This window comes from Propithecus coquereli, unplaced genomic scaffold, assembly GCF_000956105.1.
Source record: "Propithecus coquereli isolate 6110/MARCELLA unplaced genomic scaffold, Pcoq_1.0 Scaffold14, whole genome shotgun sequence".
In the NCBI taxonomy this organism is placed as follows: Eukaryota; Metazoa; Chordata; class Mammalia; order Primates; family Indriidae; genus Propithecus; species Propithecus coquereli.
In genome coordinates this window covers 15,644,603-15,667,653 of record NW_012138302.1, presented here as the reverse complement: position 1 = coordinate 15,667,653, position 23,051 = coordinate 15,644,603, and the positions used below count along the sequence as shown (strand labels likewise).

At 39.4% G+C, this 23,051-nt stretch overlaps 1 protein-coding gene across 1 annotated transcript in view; it reads left to right on the top strand.

The window, feature by feature from the left end:
* Window positions 1-719: 719 nt before the first annotated feature.
* ZFYVE9 (zinc finger, FYVE domain containing 9) overlaps window positions 720-23,051 on the top strand; it is a 141,907-nt gene continuing 119,575 nt past the window's right edge. Inside the window, exon 1 of the mRNA XM_012639473.1 lies at window positions 720-776. The gene's annotated coding sequence lies outside the window, so the exon portion shown is untranslated. The remainder of the gene's footprint in view (window positions 777-23,051) is intronic.

Below are 23,051 nucleotides of genomic sequence, written 5' to 3'. Positions count from 1 at the left end.
TGTGTGTGTGAAATAGGTTTGCCCCGGGTCACTCTTCTTTCATTCAGACAGACGCAAGAAGGGATTAGAAGGGATCTTCCCCCACCCCCGACCCCCCAACCATGAGAGATGAAACGAAGAGATTCCCTTACACTCCTGCTCTTAGGTGCGGGGTCTGGCTGACAACAACGTTCACGTACCTTTGGGAGAGAAGGAAAGGTGCTCGGGGTCTGACCGAGGGGGTGGGCAACGCCCGGGGTGGGTGGGAACTGAGGAGCTTCCGGCTCCTGGGAAGCGGAGTCTGGGGCCGGCCACGGGCGGCAGGCTGCGCAGGGAACGCGGGGCCCCCGCCACCCCCAGGCCACGCTCCCTCGCGTTCCCTGCCGCTCGTGCCCAGCGCGGCCGCCGCAGTCCCGGCGCCGTAGCCGGACGTGGGGTCCAGGGGGCGCTGTGGCCCAGCGGCGCGGGCGGCAGGAGAGGCCACCCGACGCTGGAGGCTTCGCCGAGGATCTCCGCCTGCAGCACCTCGGTCGTCCCGCCGCAGCCCTGCGCCCCCAGCCCTGCTCAGCGGCGCCCCTCCGGGATCCGCGTGGCTGCGGCGGCCCGGGAGCCGATGAGGCTGGGTGGGCGCTGGGCCTCAGCAGGAGCAGCAGCCGCAGCCGCAGCGACCACAGCTCCTACAAGAGTGGGAGGCTTCGCGGCGGCGCCTGGGGCCGCGCCGGTGCCCTCCGGAGGAGGCTTTCGGCTTAGGGACGACCCCCTCGGCCATGCTGAAGCGGAGGCGGCCGCTGCTCGAGGTGAGTGTGGTGAGGCGCGGTCCAGGGCTCGCCTGCCTCCGGCCGCCGGTGGGGGCCCTGGCGGCAGCCTCCAAACGGGCGGACGGGGCGTCCTGCCGCTGCGGCCGCCTCCCCCACCCCCCGCGGTTCTGGGGCCTCAGCCCTTTCTCCCCGCGTCCCCCGGGAGGCTGGAGGCCGTGGGGGTCGAATAGGCCCCGCGCCGCCGGGAAGCCCTCGCCCCGGCCTCGGTTCCGGCGCGGCCCGGTGTGTGGAGCGGGGGACTGGCAGGGGCACGGGCGCCCTTCGGGTTTGGCCCGGGCCGGGCCGAGCGTAGCCTCTTACCCTGGGCCCTGCACATACATCTCGGAGGGAGGCAGAGGACGCCTGTTTGCAAACAGCCTTGGCTTCCCGGCGACCCATACCGAGTCCCGCAGAGTCCCGGGGGAGGGGGGGAGGGGAGGCAGGACAGGGTGAGAATTGGGGTGCAGAGAGTGCGGGGCCTTGAGAGCCCCTGGTACTCGTGGAGTGTCATTCACGGATCTGACTCGCTTGAGAACAACCTTTTGCGTCTTATTTGAGGTGAAATTTCATCACCTGACGGTAGCTCATGCTTGCTAATTACAGCTTGCCTCTAAGCGTGGTCTGCTTTGGAGAAAGCCCCATCCCAGCTTTGCTATGCTAAGTTTCCTAGATAAACACTTACAGTTATAAAAATATGTTTTACAAAGGTCTGTCGCACCGCCCCATAAGAGAGAAAATATTTTAATGCTTCAGTTCTCAGCACAAAAATGTTCCACCTAAATAGATCCAGAGAATGCTTGGCAAGAAGATTTTAAGTTGTGCTAACTATCGTAATAACAGGATGGAAATGGGATAAATGCTGAATTTTATAAGTAAAATGATTTGTTCTGATATTAATGTAAAAAAGGTTAGTTATTACAGTTTGATACCATAAATCAGATATTTCGGGGTTTATGGTTTATGATAAGTGTGATTGCAGGTTATTCTTGTTTTCCTGTTATGTATGTGAAGGTTGTAGGATTTATAGGTACTTCTTAAACTTTTATGATCATGAAAAAGATAAATATGCTTATTGTAGAAAATTTGGAAAATACAGAAAGGTGCTGTATGGCTCTTAATAAATATTTAATAACGGGGGGAGGGAATCACCCGTAATCTCACAGATAGTACATTTTGATGGTCAAAGTTTAAAATGGGCTTGTACTGATGGCGATTTTTATAATTATTATTTCTGTATATTAGATTCAAAATCAGCTGAATGTTCCATTTTACCTTCAGTCATTTGTATAAGACCTATAAAATGTACTAAATTACATTAGAATGCAATTGAATTCATTAATTAAAACAGAATAATATAGGTAACTACCTGAAAGACCCCTGACTTAACCTCTTGTGCAGCGTGGGGAGCTCCTGAGGTCTAGGGAGGAAGTTTGGTAGGGTAAACGTTTTTGAAGACCTGCTGTGTAGATGCCATAGACTTGTATTGCTTTTGTCAGATTTTGTTTAAATATTTCTAACTGTGAAAAATTGGCTTGATTAAAAATGTTTTTTGATAGATTAATTTAGAGTTTTAAAAGTCTAACTCAGGCCGGTGTGGTGGCGTGTGCCTGTAGTCCCAGCTGCTCACAAGGTTGAGGCAGCAGGATCCCCTAAGCCAGAAGTTTGAATCCAGCCTGGGCAACATAGCCGGACTCTATCTCTAAAGTGTATCCCTAAATGCCACCACCGTTAGAATCAGTTGAGAGTGCTTAGTATATATAATGTTATATATAAAATATGCAGATTACTGGTCCCCTGAATCAGAATTCTAGGGATGCTGGTGGCCCAAAGATCTTCATTTTTGTCAAGCTCCCTGATTCTCAGTCCTACTAAAGTTTGAGAATCACTGATACAAGTTTAAAGTAACTAACTTTGCTGGGCTGAGTGGAAGTGTCTGTTTCTAGCAAAGCTGCCAGTCTTAAATGGCAATATAGTCATTTCTCATATCAACAGATAATTCTGTTAAAATGTTAGAAGAAAAATGATATTTTCAGGGACAGCTGATTCAATTGACAAGCATTTATTGAGAACCTATGGTGGTAGCTGTGGTGTATAGAAGGATACCTGGCCACTTGCATTGGCATTTAAGGGACCTCAATGTCATTGTCTGTAAAATGCAGATTACTGTAGTTATTATACTTACCTTGCAAAGCTTTTAGGATAATTACATCTGAAAAAGCATTGTAATCTGTAAAAGATTTTTTTGGGTTCTTTTGTTATTTTTTTAGAGATTGGGTCTTGCTTTTTGCCCAGGCCGGAGTGCAGTGGCACAATCATAGCTCACTGTAGTCTCGAACTCCTGGACTTAGGTGATCCTCCTGCCTCGGCCTCCCAAAGTGCTAGGATTACAGGCACAAACCACCCAGCCTATTCAAAATTTTTTATAAAATTTTCACTGTTAATACAAAGTGCCAGGTCCTGTCTTAGGTATTTTGGGAAACACAAAAATGACCAAAGTCTCTGCTAACAATTAGCTAACTGTGGAAGCAGGACAAGTTTAATTAACTGTTACATGGCAGGGTCAGACAAGTGTTGTAATTGAGTGAGACGTGCTAGATCTCTGTTTACGGCTTCTATGTCTCATCTTGCCCTTTACAGAACATAGATAATAATTTTTATATATGGTTATTCCTTTCTCTTCCAATTCCTGATTCAGTGTTCTCTTTAGAGAAATACTTGTATATGTTGCCTGCTAAGTGATAGTTTTATATTAACTCTTTTAGAAAGACAGGATGAGTAGAGATGATCTTATTTCTTCTTCTGTTGCTAAGCTACCAGTGTTCATTCCATTCAGTAAACTTTTATTTGGTACTTATTATGTGCTGGCCACAGACTGGTTGCAAGGTACAAAGCTTGTTTAAAGATAATTGCCTAGATTTTAACTTAAGCTCTTATGTTCGTAAAGGGGTGGTATATGTGTGTGTGTTTTATGGTTGTTAATTGCATGACGTGGTGCAGAGTATGGAGTCAGATGTGGGCAGGGATCCTTACTACACCTCTTAGAGCCATGTGATATTTAGATTCTAAGTTTCTTCTTATGTATTGCTGGAGTAACAGTATTCCTCTGAGGGAAGTAAAACAGGTTCTATGAGATAAAAATAATAAAAAATAATTAGCTTAGCTTGTCTTTCACATTGAAGGTACTCGGTAAATGTTCATTTCCATTCCTCCTTTTGATGAACACGAAAACTAGGCATTAGAATTTCTGTGTGATGTAAAACTTGTAGCTTTATTATTATTATTATTTTTAGAGAATAAGTCTACTTCTGGAATTCTTTGACATTTTTGATAAAATGTAAAGTGAAGAGTACATATATTTCAATTAAATTTAGAATGTTAGGTAAGGCTCAATTTTTATAGCAGCTTTATTGAAATATAATTCACCCATTTAAAGTGTATAGTTCAACTGCTTTTAGTATATTTAGAGTTGTGATCATCACCACTATCTAATTTTAGAACACTTTCATCACTCCTAAAACAAACTTGTGCCCATTAGCAGTCTCTCCCAGTATTCCCCTAATCTTCCTAGTCCTAGGCAAACACTAATGTAACTTTTTGCCTATCTATCTAGCTATTTCATGTAAGTGGAATCATATAATATGTGACTGGTTTCTTTCAGTTAGCATAATGTTTTCTGGGTTCAGTATTTCTTTTTATTGCTAAATAATACTTCATTGTATGGAAAGATTACATTTTATTTATTCATTCATCCATTTGGGTCGTTTCTATTTTTTGGCTATTGTGAATAATGTGAACATTCATGTACAAATTATTGTGTGGACATATGCTTTTCTTGGATATACCTAGGGGTGGAATTGCTGGGTCAAATGGTAACTCTGTGTTTAACCTTTAACCTTTCGAGAAAATATCAGACTGTTTTGCAAAGCAGCTGCAGCTTTTTACATTCCCACCAGCAGTATATGAAGGTTCCAGTTTCTTCACATCCTCATCAACCCTTGTTATCTGTCTTTTTGATCGTAACCATCCTAGTGAGTGTGAAGTGGTAAGGTTAGGTGCTATTAGAGGTTCATAACTTTTATTTACAGTCATTATAGTCAATAGATAAGTTGCTGAAACCTTTTTTTTTTTAATTGAAAACATTTGTTTTAGAGACAGGGTCTTGCTCTTTTGCCCAGGCCCGGATGCAGTGGCACAATTATAGCTCACGGCAACCTCCAACTGCCAGGCTCAAGCAGTCCTCCTGCTTCAGCCCTGCCCCCAGTAGCTGGGACTACAGGCATGTGCCACCATGCTTGGTTTTTTTTGTAGAGGCAGGGTCTCACTGTGTTGCCCAGGCTGGTCTCAAACTCCTGGGCTCAAACGATTCTCCTGCCTTAGCTTCCCAAAGTGCTGGGATTACAGCTGTGAACCACTACACAGGCCAAATTATTGAAGATTTAACTTGCAGATAAATTGCTAGATTCTTTGATGATAAGGAATGTTTTTGGCTTGAGGATAAAAGCTGTGAACTTTCTAATTTCTTGTTTCGTAAACAGTGAATTCTGGTGGGTAGAACTAATAACCATGTTAGGTGGTGATGGGAATGGTGGTGTGAAGACTTCAACTATATAAAAGGCCGTCCTCTGAGAATATTTTTTAACAAAAGGCACTGGTAAGTCCTAGGTTTAGTTTTCTTTTAACTCTGCTAAAACATTTCTAAAAATTTAGAGTCTGTTTGCATATTAATGTTTCTAAGTACTCAGGTCTGACAGATTTTAAGGATTGCCTTTACCTCTCAATGATACATTTTATACAAATACAGATGTCATTCATTGTTCTTTATTCTTATATGTAGGATATTACCCCCTTTTTTGTTCCTCATTCAAGATACTAAAGCTTTACTATGACGTAGTTCAAAGTCAGCAAAAATGACTTGTTAATGTTTCTAAAGTTTTTTCAGACTTATAGGAAATACTACAGGGATCTATTGTTTGAGTAAACAAAGTACAAGTTTTGGGCCTTCATTTTACATACATTGGATCACCACAGTATTTTCCCGCTTGATTAAGATCACTTTTAGAACTTGTAATGCTGACTTTGAACTGAGCTGAAAGCCTTGTACTGGTTTGTTATACAATGTTTTAGTTGCTTTGGATGCCATAATTTTCATATAAAGTTACAAAAATGGTAGTTCTGGAGCCTTTTTGCTAGGATTAATGAAAAGTTATGCATCTCTATTTGCAATATGGTTTGGTTCTTTTCTAACTTTTCGTAGTTAAGGTTTGGTATTTTATCTTCCAGAATTGTTTTATTAAAATGAAGAAAGAGTAAATGGTACAGGTTTTTATTATTATTTCATAGCACAACAGAGTCTATCTTAGAATTCTTTTTTTTTTGTTTGTTTTTTTTGAAGCAGAATCTCGCTCTGTCACCCCAGGTAGAGTGCAGTGGCATCATCATAGCTCACAGCAACCTCAAACTCCTGGGCTTAAGCAATGCTCATGCTTCAGCTTTCTGAGTATCTGGGACTACAAGTGTGCACCACAACGCCCTGCTAATTTTTCTGTTAGTAGAGATGGGGTCTCACTCTTGCTCAGGCTGATCTGGAACTCCTGAGCTCAAGCAGTCCTCCTGTCTTGGGCTGCCAGAGTGCTAGGATTACAGGTGTGAGCCATCGCACCCAGCCTGGAATTCTTCTTTATCAAAATAAATTGAACAAGCAGCATCAAAGTTTTGTGAAAACATTTCTCGGGGTTCATGTAAACTTTAGTCCTCATTTTCCATTTTCATTTAAACAAGAGAAACAACCCCTAAAAAGTAATTGAAATAAAACACTGCCAGTTTAAGAAAAACCTTAAAACTTAAAAATATATCATTTATCAGGAGAGCACAAATTTGGTTGATTGACTTTGGTGGATATTTGCCTTTGAAATATACTATTGGCATGTAGCATTTTATGCAAGAAAAAGATGTATGGATGTGTGTGTGTGATTCTGGTGATGTACTAACTGTCCATAGGTGTGTTTCTTTGTTTCATTAGTACCTAAGGTAAATTATTTTTAAAGTTATTGTGAGGTCACTCTTGGAAATTTCTGATCAATGCCTAAAAAAAAGAGAGGTTGACATTCTTTAAACTGGCATACAGCCCTTTATGATTTGATTCCAATCTGATCATTCCTCATTCCTGTTTTTGCATCCAGTTCTTCCAAGATTCCAGACTTACGGAGTTTTCCATGATTCTTTTACCTTCTGTTACTTATTTGTATAATATAAAAGCTTTCCCTACAGTGTGCCATCTTTCAGGTAGGTGTTCTATTAATAACTCTTAAAATGACCTTGTAATATCCACAATATTATGGATGTTTTACAGCTGAGGGACCTGAGGCTTGGAGAGTTTTATTAGATGAGAGCCTAAGCCCATATCCATGATTCAAACTCATATTGCTGACTACAAAGTCCACGCTTTTTTTCATCTTGTAAACCTCCCCATGTGTCTGTGTTTGTTTTATCCTAAGAATTTCCACAGTGCTTCAGGAATTATTCATATCAGGAAAGCACAAATTTAGTTGATCGACTTTGGTGGATGTTTGCCTTTGAAGTATACTTCTGGCATGTAGCATTTTGTGCAAGAAAAAGATGTGTGGATGGATGTGTGTGTGTGTGTGTGTGTGTGTGTGATGAGAATTTCAGCTTTCATATACTGGTATTTTTGAAGTAGATAAATGCCTGATTTGCTATTATTAGAAAAATATAGTAACTAATCTGGGCCACAGTTCTCTGATCTGAAAATGAGTGGTGGACTAGATAGTTAGGTGCCTTCCACATTTAATATTCTATTTAATATTTCTAAAGGAGAACTGAATGAAAACATAGATGGCATATAGACAACTCCAGACCACGGTGATGAACTGTCATAGATGAAGTAATGGAATGTGGAGTGGTGGGCAGCAGATGGTGGCTGAGGAAGATAGGAGAACCAAGACCAAGGGATTGTAATTTACATAAATCCTAAAACACTGGAAATTAGCTTGTGGCTGAGGCCTTTTCCCTCTCTAGCTTTTGCGCCCTGTCTTCTCCCCTTCCTTGTGATAGTGTGCATATGTTTGGGAAAAAGTGCATCTAGATCTGTGTTTTATGAAAAAAACCAGGTCGTCAGTAGCACCCTTAAAACAATTAAAGCTTTCATATTGCTCATAATGTGAGAATTCGGTAATTAAAATATAGCCCCATTATTGTAGATCTTCAGAGAATTTATTTATAAAGCAAAGGAAGGCATATTTTGCATTCAAAAAGGATGAAATGTGTTTTGATGACAAAACTTTTGTATAGCTTTCCCACCTTATGGTATTAGAGGTGCTAATATTGATATGGAGATAGACAGGTGATGTTTTGACTAGCTGGAAAATTGTTAACCAGTTAGAAATTGTTATTTTTTTCCTCCTTAGCTGCTTCTGGCTTCCTTGGATCAGTGAATCTTGACTTCGGACAGAAATCATCCTAGGCTAGGATTTCTGAAGTGTATTTCCTAGGAGCAAGGAGATGTTCTTTAGTCAAATGAATTTGGGTTTTCAATGTGCTGTGTCCATCAGGTAGGTTCGCAAATACACATCAGTATTTTAAAGACTGAGGAGTAGAAGTGAAGAAACTTGTTTAACTTTCTTCAGCTATATGTTGATATGTTACCCAAACTTATTTGGTTGTGGACCTCCTTTTTTTTCCGCATGATACTTGGTATTGTATACCTTTTACTGATCTAGGTCAGAATCTGTTTTATAAAGCCTCAGCCTCACAATACACCTGACTATTTGAACTCTCAGGTGATAGGCTCTGATTACTTCCTAAAGGAGCTCATTCTGCTGTTTACTGCTAATTATTAGAATATTAGCAGTATTATTTATTTTCTTTTATATTTAGCCCAAAATTTGCTTTTCTCCAGTATCTATCATTTTGTTGTTTTGCTCTCTAAAATTATACAAAACAAATGATTATCTCATCTTAATATCTAAAGATGACAAGATCATATCCTGTCTCCTCAGCATAGTGATTAAGGCACATTGGCCGGGCACAATGGCTCATGCCTGTAATCCCAGTGTTTTGGAGGTTGAGATGGGAAGATCACTTGAGGCCAGGAGTTCGAGACCAACCTGGGCAACACAGCCCTGCCTCTAAAGACAGTTTTTTTTAAAAAGTTAGCTGGGTGTGGTGGTGCATGCCTGTAGTCCCAGCTACTTGGGAGGCTGAGCCAGGAGGATGGTTTGAGCCTGGGAGTTGGAGGTTGCATCTGAGTTCCATGCCTTTTTCTTCTTGTTCTTATTGTGTAACGGCAGCCCTCTTTCTTTTTTTCTTTTTTTTTTTTTTTTTTTGAGACAGGGTCTCACTCTGTTGCCCTGAGTAGAGTACCGTGGCATCAGCCTGGCTCACAGCAACCTCAAATTCCTCGGCTCAAGTGATCCTCCTGCCTCAGCCTCCTGAGTAGCTGGAACTACAGGCACATGCCACCATGCCTGGCTAATTTTTTTTCTATTTTTAGTAGAGACGGGGTCTCACTCTTGCTCTGGCTGGTCTCGAACTCCTGAGCTCAAGTGATCCTCTCACCTCAGCCTCCCAGAGTGCTAGAATTACAGGCGTGAGCCACTGCGCCCGGCCAAAGCAGCCCTACTTTCTCCTGAGGATGAGGGTTAATTAATCCTACTAAGATGGTGATTCTTTTTCCTGCCTCCTGGTCACTGGACTCATGGAATCCCAAATGCCCAGGCTGCAGCTGTCATTTTTTAGTTCATTGTGACCCTTGATGTGTCTCCTGGCAAAAGTGTGCCCCCTTTGGATACCAAAAGCCTCTAACTCCATAGAGCCTAGCATTGAAAGGATGGAAAGCACAAAGTCCTCCAGTGGATCACTGGGAATAAGGGCAAATGGGGGCCATTTCTCCTTCTACTTCTTGGTTTTCAGACCCATGCATTCTTCCTATTGGGAATGTAGTTCTGAATCAGCACATATACTGCATACTACAGGATAGCACACCATTCTTGTCTCAGAGTTGGTTCATCAGCTGTTCCTTGAGCAGGCCATTCCAATGCTCTGTAAGACTGACTGCTTTTGTGTGGAGCTGTCGTGGATATGACCACTGGATCTCATGGTTATGGGCCCCCTGCCACAAATCTTTCACTGTGAAGTGGTTCCCTTGGTTGCATTCCACGTCTGTGGATCAGGTACTCTATAAGCCCTTATTTAGTGGTGCTGGCTAGGGCTCTGTGGGCAGGAAAGGCAAACCCGTATTTGGAATAAATGTCTATTCCCGTGAGGATCAATTGCTGGCCCTTCCAAGATGGAAGGGGCACAATGTAGTCATCTTGCCATCTAATAGCCTGCTGGTCTGCTTAAGGCACAGTGCTGTATCGGGGGCTTGGTGTTGGTCTCTGTTGCTCATAGGGTGGAAGTTCAGAGTTGGCCTTGGCAAATGGGAATCCATGTCTCCTTCTCTGCCTCCGTCTCTCTTTCTGCCACAGTGACCTCTCCATTCATGTCCTCATTATGCCACTTTTGGGGTGGCTGATGTTAACTAGCTGAATCATTTTGTCTACTTGGCTGTTCAGTGTCTCTTCTGTGTTGGAAGATTTCTGGTGGGCATTAACACATGAGACAAGAGTTTCATGGTTTGTGCCCACTCACATGCTTATTCATTTGCCTCCATCCATACTTCTTGCCTTCTTTTGATAGTCCATCTCTTTAAAGCCCTCTGACCAGTTGGACAGTCCGTTTGCCTTTGAATCTTTGCCCATGAATCTGTATATGTTCTCATCCCAGGACACTTTTCTTTCTACACAAAATTCATAATTAGGTACATCACTTGAAGCTCTCTGTTAGGAAGATTTTCCCTTTCCATCGTCAAGACCACTCCTAAGTGTGGCTATAATGAAGCTTATTTTCAGCTTGCATTCACATACTGAGCTGACTTATTTTTAAGCCAAGCTTTGGCTTTTTTTTCCGCCTTAAATTGGTCATATAGGATCCCTCAAACAGTGGTAGATGTGAACTGAGGAAGGGGTGCTGGTACAAATGTAGTAGGTGTCAGGGAGATCTCGGCTGCCTGCTTATGTAGCTTACTTGTGCCCTTTAGTTCTGTTTTGGTTCCATCCTTGATGTACCATATCTATCTTACAATAGATTGCTGCTGAGCTCACCTGGTTTTATGATTTGGAGAGTCCTAGTGAACCAGGTTCATGATGGAAGGTTCTGAATACATGGTGCCCAATGATCAAGCGTTATATCTTTTTTCTTTTTTTTGGAGACAGAGTCTCGCTCTGTTACCCAGGCTAGAGTGCCGTGGTGTCAGCCTAGCTCACAGCAACCTCATACTCCTGGGCTCAAGTTATCCTCCTGCCTCAGCCTCCTGAGTAGCTGGGACTACAGGCATACACCACCATACCCAGCTAATTTTTCTACTTTTAGTAGAGATGGGGTCTCATTCTTGCTCAGGCTGATCTCGAACTCCTTACCTCAAGCAGTCCTCCCACCTCTGCCTCTCAGAGTACTAGGATTGCAGGCATGAGCCACCATACTGATCTGTCTGCCTACTTCAATCAGATCACTCTTCTATGTGCTGCTATTGGGATTCTGCTGCTAATAGGGGTTTTGCTGTTAATAGCACTACAGTGGTTTAGAATTGGGATTCTTCCGACAGAAGATTTTAATATTTCAGGTTCAGTTCAATAGTTAATGGTCAGCATAGTTCCTGGAACATAGCAAGGTGATTGAGATTATAAGAAGAATCATTGAAGAGACAGACATAAATAATGATAGCAAACTTAGTTGTCTTCTAGGCTATGTTATCAATTATTGGAGAATTGGAAGCAAGTCTTATATCTTATCTAGCTCCTCCTCTTGGCATCCCCTTCTGCTACTCATGCTTTCTTTTAATGCCCTCTTTTGTTTGGTGTAACAATAGTTATGTGGAAAAGTAGCTGAGTTAGCATATCATTGTACTTTGTATGCTGTGGAAGTGCTTCCCGTTTTGTCACACGGAATATTAAAAAGACTTTACTCAGGAGTTGAGATTTAACACAATTAATTTTTATTGCTTCATCAATCAAGTGAAACTGGCATTTTTTTTTAAACTGAGAGAGCACGATAGTGAGGCGTATGACTACTAGTGCAATTTGGTATTGCTACCTTGATTTGTGCTAAGATGCAAGCAGTCTGCTCACCATTGCTTTTGCACCTTTGCTGCAATTGTCAACATAGTGAAAAGGGCATACTAAGATGTTATTTCTTAGTGTTATAAATGAAAATAGTTTTGACCTTGTATAATTCCTCAAAGGGTTTTGTAGATTCCCAGGAGTCCGTGGTCTTCATTTTGAAAACCGCTGTAATCATCTAAACTGATGCCATTTTGTCTTTGAATTTTACATCCTGAACTTTACCTGTTAAGATTACCTAGCCTGTTTTAAAATTTCAGTAAATTCAACAACCTGGTTAAGTAAACTTTGTTGAGTGTTTATCTGACTTAATCATTGAAAAATGTTTTAGGGGCCGGGAGCGGTGGCTCACACCTGTAATCTCAGCACTTTGGGAGGCCATGGAGGGAGGATTGCTTGATGCCAGGAGTTCAAGACCAGCCTGGGTAACATAGCAAGACCCAGTCTCTATGGAAAAAAAATCAGCGGGTATGGTGGTTTGTGCCTATAGTCCTAGCTACTCAAGAGGCTGAGGCAGGAGGTTCACTTGAGCCCAGGTATTCAAGGTTGCAGTGAACCATGATCACGCCACTGTACTCCAGCTTGGGCAATATAGTGAGACTCCATCTCTGAAAAAAAATGTTTTAATAACACAGTGCTTACTCGGTAACCTTCATTGTTTTTATCTTTTTCATTTTTTGTAAGGTTGGTTAAGTGAAGCAGTGGGAGTGGAGAAGGAATCTTCATTGTTTTCTGTCTCAATACTGCTTGCTCATACATGTTAACTCTGTCCTAATGATTTAAAAGAAGTTTTAAGGCTTGCATTCCATACTTCCTTACTCTGAACAGTTGTTTTTTTTTTTGTTTTTCAACTTGGTATCTTGCTATGTTGCCCAGGCTGTGTCTTGAACTACTGGGCTTAAGGGATCCTCCCACCTCTGTCTCCCAAGCAGCTGGGATTACAGGCACAGGCCACTGTACCTGGTTGAACAAATCTTTTTAAAAAATGTAGTAATTGATCTTTGGACATTTGGCTTCTGTGAGATTCTTGCAACAAAAATCTGTTTCTGTAGCTCCTTTGGGAAAAGGCAAATAAGTTTAGGAGTGGTGAAAATTTTTTCAGCAGACTCTTGAAAGGAAAGGAGTTAGAAGTATTAGTTGCATTATTACGCATATTTTGTCATCATATATATCATACAATTGTTTCTGTGTGAAATTTGGGGCTTCCTTAGGAATAAGGAGGGTCTGCTTTCATTTAGTATCATCCTTATTTAAGGAAACTATTATTTAAATCTCTCATAAGTCAAATTTGAAAATACAAACAAATTAAGTTTGTATTATAGATTAGGTTTGTTTGGTTATTTATTTATTCATGAATGAGAGTCTGGCTATGTTGTCCAGGCTGGTCTTGAACCCCTAGGCTCCTGCCTCAGCCTCTCAAGTAGCTGGGATTACAAGTGCACACCGCTGCATCTGGTTCAGATTAGGTTCTTTTTTTCTCCCCCCCCCTTTTTTTTTTTTGCATGGGGGATGTCTTCTGGTGAGGACCAGAAAACCTGCTAGACAAATGCCAAAAGAGCTGTAACACTTCAGATGAGATTCTTTTAAAGCAAATTCTAGATGAAGTGTCAATATTCTTTTAGCACATTGAAATTTTGTTGTATTGATTTTTGCTGGAAATAATTGGCAGTTGGCCAGCCTTAATCTGACCCTTCTGTAAACTCCTTCCTTTCATCTACTACTCTTCCCCGTCAGTCTGCTTTTTGTTCTTGCTGTTCCCTTTGTTTGGAGCTCTCTTCCCTCAGGTATTCACAAGGTTGCCTCTGGCCTTCAGGTCTTGACTGAAATGTCACTTCTCAGTGAAATCTTCCCTAGCTGCTTTATCTAAAATTGTATCCCCCGATCTTTCTTTTCCATCTCTTTTCTTGTTAGTACATACCATTTAGTATAGCATGTATTTTACATGTTTATCTTGTTTATTATCAGTTTCCACCCATTAGAATATAATCTCCATGAGGGCTAGGATTTGTTTTTTTTGTTTGTTTTATTTGTTTGTTTACTTGCTATTTCATCTCCAGTGCTTAGACTTAAATGCAACAACTTGGTTAGGTAAACTTCATTGAGTGTTTAAATGACTTAATCATAAAAAGTGTTTTGATAACACTGTGCTTAATCCGTACCCTTCATCGTTGAAGGAGCACGGTACCTAGTACTTGAGTAGGTGCTCAAGTATTAGTTGTATAAATATTTATATAAGTATAGATTATGTGGAGGTTTTTGTTGTAATGAAATTTGACTAAAAAGTTTGCTGTTATGAAGTCTTTATACCCTAACTCCCTGCTGTCGTATTATTTTCAACTTGATCTTGGCCTGTAGTAAGCCCATATATATATATTTTTCTATGAGATCAATTGTTTTTAATATTCACCTCCCACAAATGAGTGAGAACATGCGAGATGTGTCTTTCTGTGCTTGGTTCCATCCATGTTGTTGCAAATGGCAGGATTTCACTCTTTTTTGTAGCTATATAATATTCCATTATACATATGTATCACAATTTCTTTATCCATTCATCTGTTTTTTCTTTGTGTGTGTGTGACAGGGTCTTGCTCTGTCTCCTGGGCTAGAGTGTAGTGGCATCATCATAGCTCATTGCAACCTCAAACTCCTGAGCTTGAGTCGTCCTCCTGCTGTCTCAGCCTCACAGGTAACTGGGACTACAGGTGCTCACCACCACACCCAGCTAATTTTTTTGTTTTTTGTAAAGATGGGGTCTCACTCTTTCTCAGGCTGGTCTTGAACTCCTGGCCTCAAGCGATGCTCTGGCTTTGGCCTTCCAAAGTGCTAGGATTACAGGCATGAGGCCCGGCTGAATTCATCTGTTGATAGACACTTAGGTTGATTCTAAATCTTGGCTATGGTAAATAGTACTACAATAAACATGGGAGTGCCGATATCTTCGTGATATACTAAATTTTCTTCTTTTGAATATATAACTAGCAGTGAGATTGTTGGATCATATGGTGGTTCTATTTTTAATTTTTTGAGGAACCTCCCTACTATTCTCCATAGTGGTTGTACTTATTTACATTCCCACCAACCGTGGATGAGGGTTCCCCTTTCTGCACATCCTTGCCAGCATTCGCTATTGCCTTTTTGATGAAAGCCATTTTAATTGGGGTGAGATGATTATCTCATTGTAGTTTTGACTTCTATTTCTTAGATGATTAATGATGTTGAGCATTTTTTCATATCCCGGTTGGCCACCATCCCGGTGCGTCTTCTTTTGAGAAATATCTATCCAGATTCTTTGTCCATATTTTAAGCAGATTTGATTTTTTCCTGTAGGGTTATTGGAACTCCTTATATATTCTAATTATTAATCCCTTGTCAGATGGGTAATTTGCAAATATTTTCTCCCATTTTGTGGGTCATATCTTCCCTTTGTTGATTATTTCCTTTGCTGTGCACAAGCTTTTTAGCTTGATGTAATTGCATTTGTCCAATTTTGCTTTGGTTGTCTGTGCTTTTGGGGTATTGCTCAAGAAATCGTTGCCCAGACCAATGTCCTGATGTATTTCCCCAATGTTTCTTTTAGTAGTTTTACATTTTCGAGTCTTAGATTTAAGTCTTTAATCCATTTTGATTTGATTTTTGTTTGTATATAGTGAGAGATAAAGGTCTAGTTTCATTCTTCTGTATGTGGATATCCAGTTTTCCTTGCACCATTTATTGAAAAGACTGTCCTTTCCCCACTGTATGTTCTTAGCACCTTGTTGAAGATAAGTTCACTATAGATGTGTGGATTTGTTTTCTTTTTTGAGGCAGGGTCTTGCTCTGTTGACTGGGCTAGAGTGCAGTGGTGTCATCAGAGCTCACTGCGACCTCAAACTCCGGGGCTCAAGCGATCCTCCTGCCTCAGCCTCCCAAGTAGCTGGGACCACAGGGTCCATACCACCACATCCTGCTAATTTTTTTTTATTTATACCAAACATGTTTATTAGAAATCGGGGGGGTCTTGATTGTAGGATTCAGTAAAGAGAGGGTGACATCATAGGGAGTTTGTTTGTTAATTATAAAAAGCACCCTGCTAATTTTTAAATTTTTTGTGGAGACGAGGTCTCCCTATGTTGCTCAGGCTGGTCTTGAACTTCTCAAGTGATCTCTCTTTGGCCCCCCAAAGTGCTGTGATCACAGGCGTGAGCCACAGTGCCTGGCCAGGCTCATATATGGATTTGTCAACCAGGAAAGCTCAATTTTTTTCCTGCAGAAATATATTTATGTTATATAAGGTACCAAATATATACCTTGAAACAGCCAAGAATTAGTGTGGATTTTTTACAGGTTTTACTTAAGAAGATTAAAATGAACTTTTTTTGCTTTTTTTTTTTTTTTCAAATTCTTCCAATTCCTACTTCATTTAATTCTCAAAGCTTTTCCATGAAGCCTTGTCAGATAATTCTAAACTGTAATAATTTTTGTTTCCTTTTAGTTTTTATAATACATTGATATTTGTATATCTGTTATATTTTAATACCATGTGATATTTCTGAATTGGGACCTATATGTTTTGTATTGTTACTTAACTTTTTATGAGCATATGTTTTCTTAATCCTCTACTATGTATCTTTAAGCTTTTTGAAACAGGACAAATATATTATACTTCTTAGTAGCACCCAGTAAAGTACTTTACATCCATTCATTTATTTGTTCATTTAACAACAGTTATTGAGCCATTTACTCTGGCAAGATTGTGCTGAAGTGCTAGATATAGAAAAAGGAATAAGCCTTCAAGGAATTAAAGGACTAGTTGGGAAGGCCAATATGTAAATAAGCAAATACATCAGGGTCTGTGAAGATGATCAATTCCATCTGGGGAGATCAAGGAAGCCTTTACCAAAATGGTGATGCATGTATTTGGTATTGAAAGGTTCGTAGGAGTTTGCCAGATGGATAAAGATGACAGGGGCATTTAAGCAGAGGAAAGCTTGGGCACAAACGTGTGGAAGTATGTGGAGCAACATATGTTGTCTAATTTGGGGAACTGCAAATAGTGTGGTATGGCGGTTTGTAGGTTGAAAGGGAGTGAGGGCACTAGATGGGATAGAGAACTAGGCAGTATCCAGACCATAACACACTTCATATACTATCCAAAGGAGTTAGTTTTTTTTTTAAAGTAGGGCATGGTGAACCAATGAAGAGTTTAAAATAGTAGACTACTTGGTCTTGTTTGGGATTTTAGAAAAATTATTTTGTTGTCAGTATAGCAGATGGACTGAAGGAGGACCAGAATGGATATAGGTATACCAATGGGGAAACTATTGAAGAAAACAAAGCCAGGGAAGATAGTATAAATTAGATAGTAACATCTGGAAAGAAGACGATGGATGCAAGAGATATTTAGAATTAGAATTGTTAGGATTAATTGTAGGATTGATTGCCGAGGAGAATGATTCCTAGCTGTCTGGGTTTGGTTGATTCAAGCCCAGATGAGAAGGTAGAATGCAGGAGATATACAAGGTTTTAGGGAGAAGTAGTTAAAGCCACAAGGATAGACAGGGCTGTCCGGTGAGAACCTGTAAAGAAAGAAGAGATCATGAAAGAGAACATGAGACTGGATAAAAATCACATTTCAGAGACACAGAGAGGGAAAGCCCACAAAAGGAGACAGAAAAGAAAGAAGAGGAAAATCAGTAAAAAGTATCAAGTTTTGTAGATGCAAGGAAGGAGAATTTTAAAAAGAAATGTTCCTGTTAATAGGCTAAATAATGGGCTTGGGAATTAGAAAGTCATGATGGCTTTAGCTAGTGCAATTTTAGTGGATTGAAGATAAGAAGATAGATCAGTAAATTTTTTAAAAAGAACTTGGCTGTGAAAGAAAGGCAAAGGGTAAGTAATTAGAGGGAAAAGTAGGGTCGAAGGAGAGGTTTTAATGTTAGTTATCGAAAGATATTGAGGATGTTTCCAGACCATAAAAGGGAGAGGTTGAAAAGACAGAGGACATAGGCACTTACTGTATATTGGAAAGTAGATTGTTTCAAAATTAATTGATGTGTGTATTGGGAGATAAATTAATCTGAGTTAAGTAGACTAATTATAAATATTTGGGATATGTTTTTGTTATAATTTATTAGAACATTAACCACCAACAAATAGAATATTCAAATTCAATTTTAGAAATCATAGGGAACTAAAAGATTTTCTAGACTAGTCTCTTCATTGGATAAGTGAGGAAATTGAGACTTGTGTTGGTACTTTTGCCTTTTAAGTTATTGATTTTATCCAAAATTATTTAAACTTATTATATACTTGAGTTTCCTTTTTTCATGACCAGTCTTTTGTTATACATATGCTGTTTAGATAAAATAGTATTCAATTTTTAAGATATTCTAATTGCATATAAGATTCTAAAAAATAACAATAATGGCATGGTGCAGTGGCTTGTGCCTGTAATCCTAGCTCTTTGGGAGGCCAAGGCAGGAGGATCTCATGAGGCCAGGAGTTCAAGACCAGCCTGAGCAACAGAATGAGACCCCGTCTCTACAAAAAAAATTAGCCAGGTGTGGTGGTGTGTGTCTGTAGTCCCAGCTACTCAGGAGGGAGGCTGAACTAGGAGAATCACTTGACCACAGGAGTCTGAAGTTGCAGTGAGCTAGGATCACACCACTGCACTCTAGCCCAGGCAACAGAGACTTGTCTCAATACGTATGTATTGAGACATACATACATACCAGTCTAGACAAGTTAACATGAGAGCCTTAAAAATAATGATTTATACAGCAGATATAGTCCTTAGATTCTACATTCATCTCAAATATTTTGTTTGATGTTTCTGACTTTCTCTTAGCTGATTTTTTTTTTTTTTTCTTGAGACAGGATCTTGCTCTGTCACCCAGGCTGGAGTGCAGTGGCATAATCATAGTTCACTGCAGCCTTGAACTCCTGGGCTCAAGTGATCCTCCTGCCTTAGCCTTCCAAGTAGCTGGGACTACAGGCACACGCCACCATGGCTGGCTAATTTTTAAATTTTTCGTAGAGACAGGATCTCGATATGTTGCCCAGGCTTGTCTCAAACTCCTGTCATTGAGCAATCCTTTTGCCTCGGCCTCCCAAAGTGCTGGGCTTACAGGCATGAGCCACTGTGCCTGGCCTCTCTCAGCTGAATTAAATACTATATCTCTGAGCACCCATCATCATGGATTATATTGTATTGTTAACCCTGGCCCCACTTGGCTGAAAGTTTCTTGTTTTTAGAGCTCTTAGCACAGCTCTTAAGCATGCATAGGTAGATGATCATTAAATGTATGCTTGAGTACATATATGCTTGGATGAAGTCATAGAGTGGATGAAAAGATAGGCTTTCCTTCTGTTCATGCATAAATTTACCAGTGTCCAAAGGAAGGAAACTTTCTATACCTGCAAGATGTAACACTGTTGCTCTCGATGAATTTCAACAATCTGTGAATTTTGAGCTTTATTTTATTTTCAGTATTTAGGTATAGCTTACCTCTCCCCACTTTGAAGGACCATAATCACATGTATCTATTGAATTGTTTGCCCTTAGCCTCAAAATTTGTTACACTGGATGCTTTGAAGAGATAATTGATATAAAGCAATGTTTTCTTCACCAGTTATGAGTGGTCTTTTATTATAAAGATTGACCAGAAAATGTGTTTGAGTTATTGAAAATTGAGAACAGAACATTAATTTAAGAATTCCTTTACTATTAAGAGCTTTTATGGTTTACTCTTTCAGCTGTGTCTTTAATACAACCTTGTCGGAGCTTTTCTTTTTATAAAAATAATTTTAAAAAGACAAAGTAGGGATGGAGTGGGTCTGCAGAGAGGATGTCATTTAGTCATGTCATAAACTCTTACAACTTAAGAGTTAACAATCATCAGATGATTTGATATAGTTTTTACCCTTAGGAATGTACCTTTTGAGCTGGCAGCTTTAAATTAGGTCATTTCATGGTTCTGTTTGTCCTTTTGGCGTTTCTTTAATGACAACTGTGAATGCCTCCCTGGCCTAGCGTTTTTACTATAATTTGCTTAGGATGGTGTTGGAGAAAATGTTACTTTTGCTCAAGTATTATTTGTAGTATTTAAAAAATAACATTAAACAGGTCAACATGACATTTTTCTGACTTAAAAAGCTTTGAAGTCAGCCTTTTCAACTGAGGGGGGATCCTGTATCATACATTTAATACATTAGCACAAAATCAAAGTCTTCCTTGACTGTCCAGATAATTATCACTGATATAATCCTTTAAAGAGCTATTAATGTTGAGGGTAAAGGAATTGATAAAAAGTTTTGCAAATCCAGTGACATACAACATTTGTTTTGGAGTGGAACCTTTAGGTTTGCTGCCCCATTATAGCACTGTCTCCCTACTTGCCAACACCCAGCCCAAGTTCATGCTCTTCTTAAGAGGTGTTTGATAATTTAATATCTGCTGGTCTACCTTTTCATTTAAGAGGAGGTAATAATTACACCTTATGGAGTACTTTCTCCTTTAGTTTTCATAGCAATCTAATAAAGGGATAGGGCATATGTTTTTATTACCCTCATTTAGAAGGGAGAAAAACTGGTAAAGAGAAGTTAAGCAACTTTTCTGATGTCACACCATGCTAAAAGGTTGTGAATTCCCATGGAAAGCCTTATTCTGGCAAAATTTTCATTGCTTAAGTGTAGGTATTTTCATGAAATTAAAAACAAAATAAGTCTGGGAAATGTTGAGGAATGTCTAAAATTCTATTGCTTAGCCCTGTTAAGTATAGAGTATTATTAGTTCCTGATTAGTAAAACCAAATAAAATGTGATATTTATTGAGTTGGGAGTTTTAATTTAGAGCTTTGCTAAGCACTTTTAGATCCTTCCTTAAAAATAAAATTGCCTAGTTTATTCTGCTTTTACAATTGGCATTTGATAAATGGTTTGAAGAATATTATTTCATTAAAAGTAATGGTTTTATAATTTTGTACAAAAAGTAGTTTTATAGCCCTTAAAATGAATTTATAAATGTGAGAGGACTTGTTGCCAATTTTTCTGTCTTATAATTGAAGATTAGTTGCCATGGTTTATATAGTAGACTGATGGACATGGCACAATAGGCATATTAAGGTCAGGCAGATTAGAATTACAGTTATTTCTAGTTTTAATTCTTGTTTTAAAAATAGCCTTATTGAGATATATACCATAAAATTCACCTGTTTAAAGTGTAGAATTCAGTGTTTTTCAGTATATTCACAGAGTTGTACACCATCACCACTATCTCATTTTAGAACAATTTCGTTGCCCCCGTATCCATTAGCAGTCATTCCCTCCATCACCCCTCCTCAGTCCCTGACAACCGCTAGTTTACTTTCTGTCGCTCTCTATGTGTTTGCCTATTCTGGATATTTCATATCAGTGGAATCTACATCTGACTTCTTTCACTAAGCATAATACTTTCAAGGTTCATCCATGTTTCTTTTATTATCAAATAATATTCCATTGTGTATATCACATTTTATTTATAAATTTATCAGTTAATGGACATTTGAGTTGTTTCCACTTTTGGGTTATATGAATAATACTGCTGTGAACATTTGTGTATAAATTTTTGTGTAGATGCTGGCATGGTGGCTCACACCTATAACCCAACACATTGGGAGGCTGAGGTGGGAGGATCACTTGAGGCCAGGGGTTCGTGACCAGCCTGGGCAACATAGCAAGACCCCATCTCTCAAAAAAAAAAAATTAGCTGGGTGTGGTGGCATGCACCTGTAGTTCTAGCTACTTGGGAGGCTGAGGTAGGAGGATTGCTTCAGCCCGGGACTTAGTTTGAAGTTACAATGAGCTATGATTGCACCACTGCACTCCAACCTGGATAACAGAGTGAGATCCTGTCTCTTAAAAAAAAATTCCTATGACATATTCTCTTGGATATTTACATAAGGAGATGTTTGCTTTTTTGTTTATTTGTTTTGTGTGTGTGTGTTTCTCTCTTTTATGTTTACCTTTTTGAGGAACTGCTAGATTGTTTTACAAAGTGGTTATGCCATTTACATTCCCATCAGCAATGTATGAGGATTCCAGTTTCTTCACATCCTTACCAACACTTGTTTTTGTCTTTCTTTTTTATTCTGGCCATTCTAGTGGTTGTGGAGTGATACTTCCTTGTGGTTTTGATTTTCAGTTCCCTAATGACTAATGATGTTGAGTATCTTTTCACATGGTTATTGACCATTTGCATATATTCTGTGGAGAAATGTCTATTCGAATGCTTTAACCATTTTTAATTGGATTATTTGTCTTTTTATTAAATTGTAAGAGTTCTTCATATGTTCTTTATGACCTTGGATTAAGCAATATGACACAAAAACCACAAGTGACCAAAAAAAACTAAATAAATTAATCTTCATCAAAATTAAAAATGTGTTTCAAAGGATACCACCACAAAAATGAAAAGACAATCCACAGAATGACAGAAAATATTTGTAAATCATTTCCGATACAAGACTTATATATAAAAATAAATTTTATCTGCTACTACATTATTAAGGATTTTTATATTTATAGTCATAAGGGATATTGGCCTATAGTTTTCTTTTCTTGTGATTTTTGGTTTAGTATCAGGGTAACACTGGTGCCATGGAATGCATTGGGAAACATTCCCTTCTCTTCTGCTTTTTTTGGGATGAGTTTGTGAAGGATTGACATTAACTTGTTTTAAAACTTTTGGTAGACGTTACCAGTGAAACCACTTAGGGCCCGGGTGGAAAGTTTTAAAATTTACTTTGTGGGAAATTTAAAATCAATAATTCAGTCTCATATTATAGGTCTATATTCAGATTCCTTATTTCTATTTGAGTCAGTTTGGAAGTTTGTGTGTTTCTGGGAATTTGTACATTTTATCTAGGTTACCTAATTTGTTAGTATACAGTTGTTCATAGTATTCTTTTTAATTCTCTTTATGTTTGTAAGATTAGTAGCAATACCCCCACTTTCTGATCTTGCTAATTTGAGTCTTCTCTCACTCTCTTTCTTCCTTTCTTTCTTTCTCTCTGTTTGTCAGCCTAGCTAAAGGTTTGTCAATTTTCTTTTGAAAGAACCAACTTTTGGTGTATTAATTTTCTGA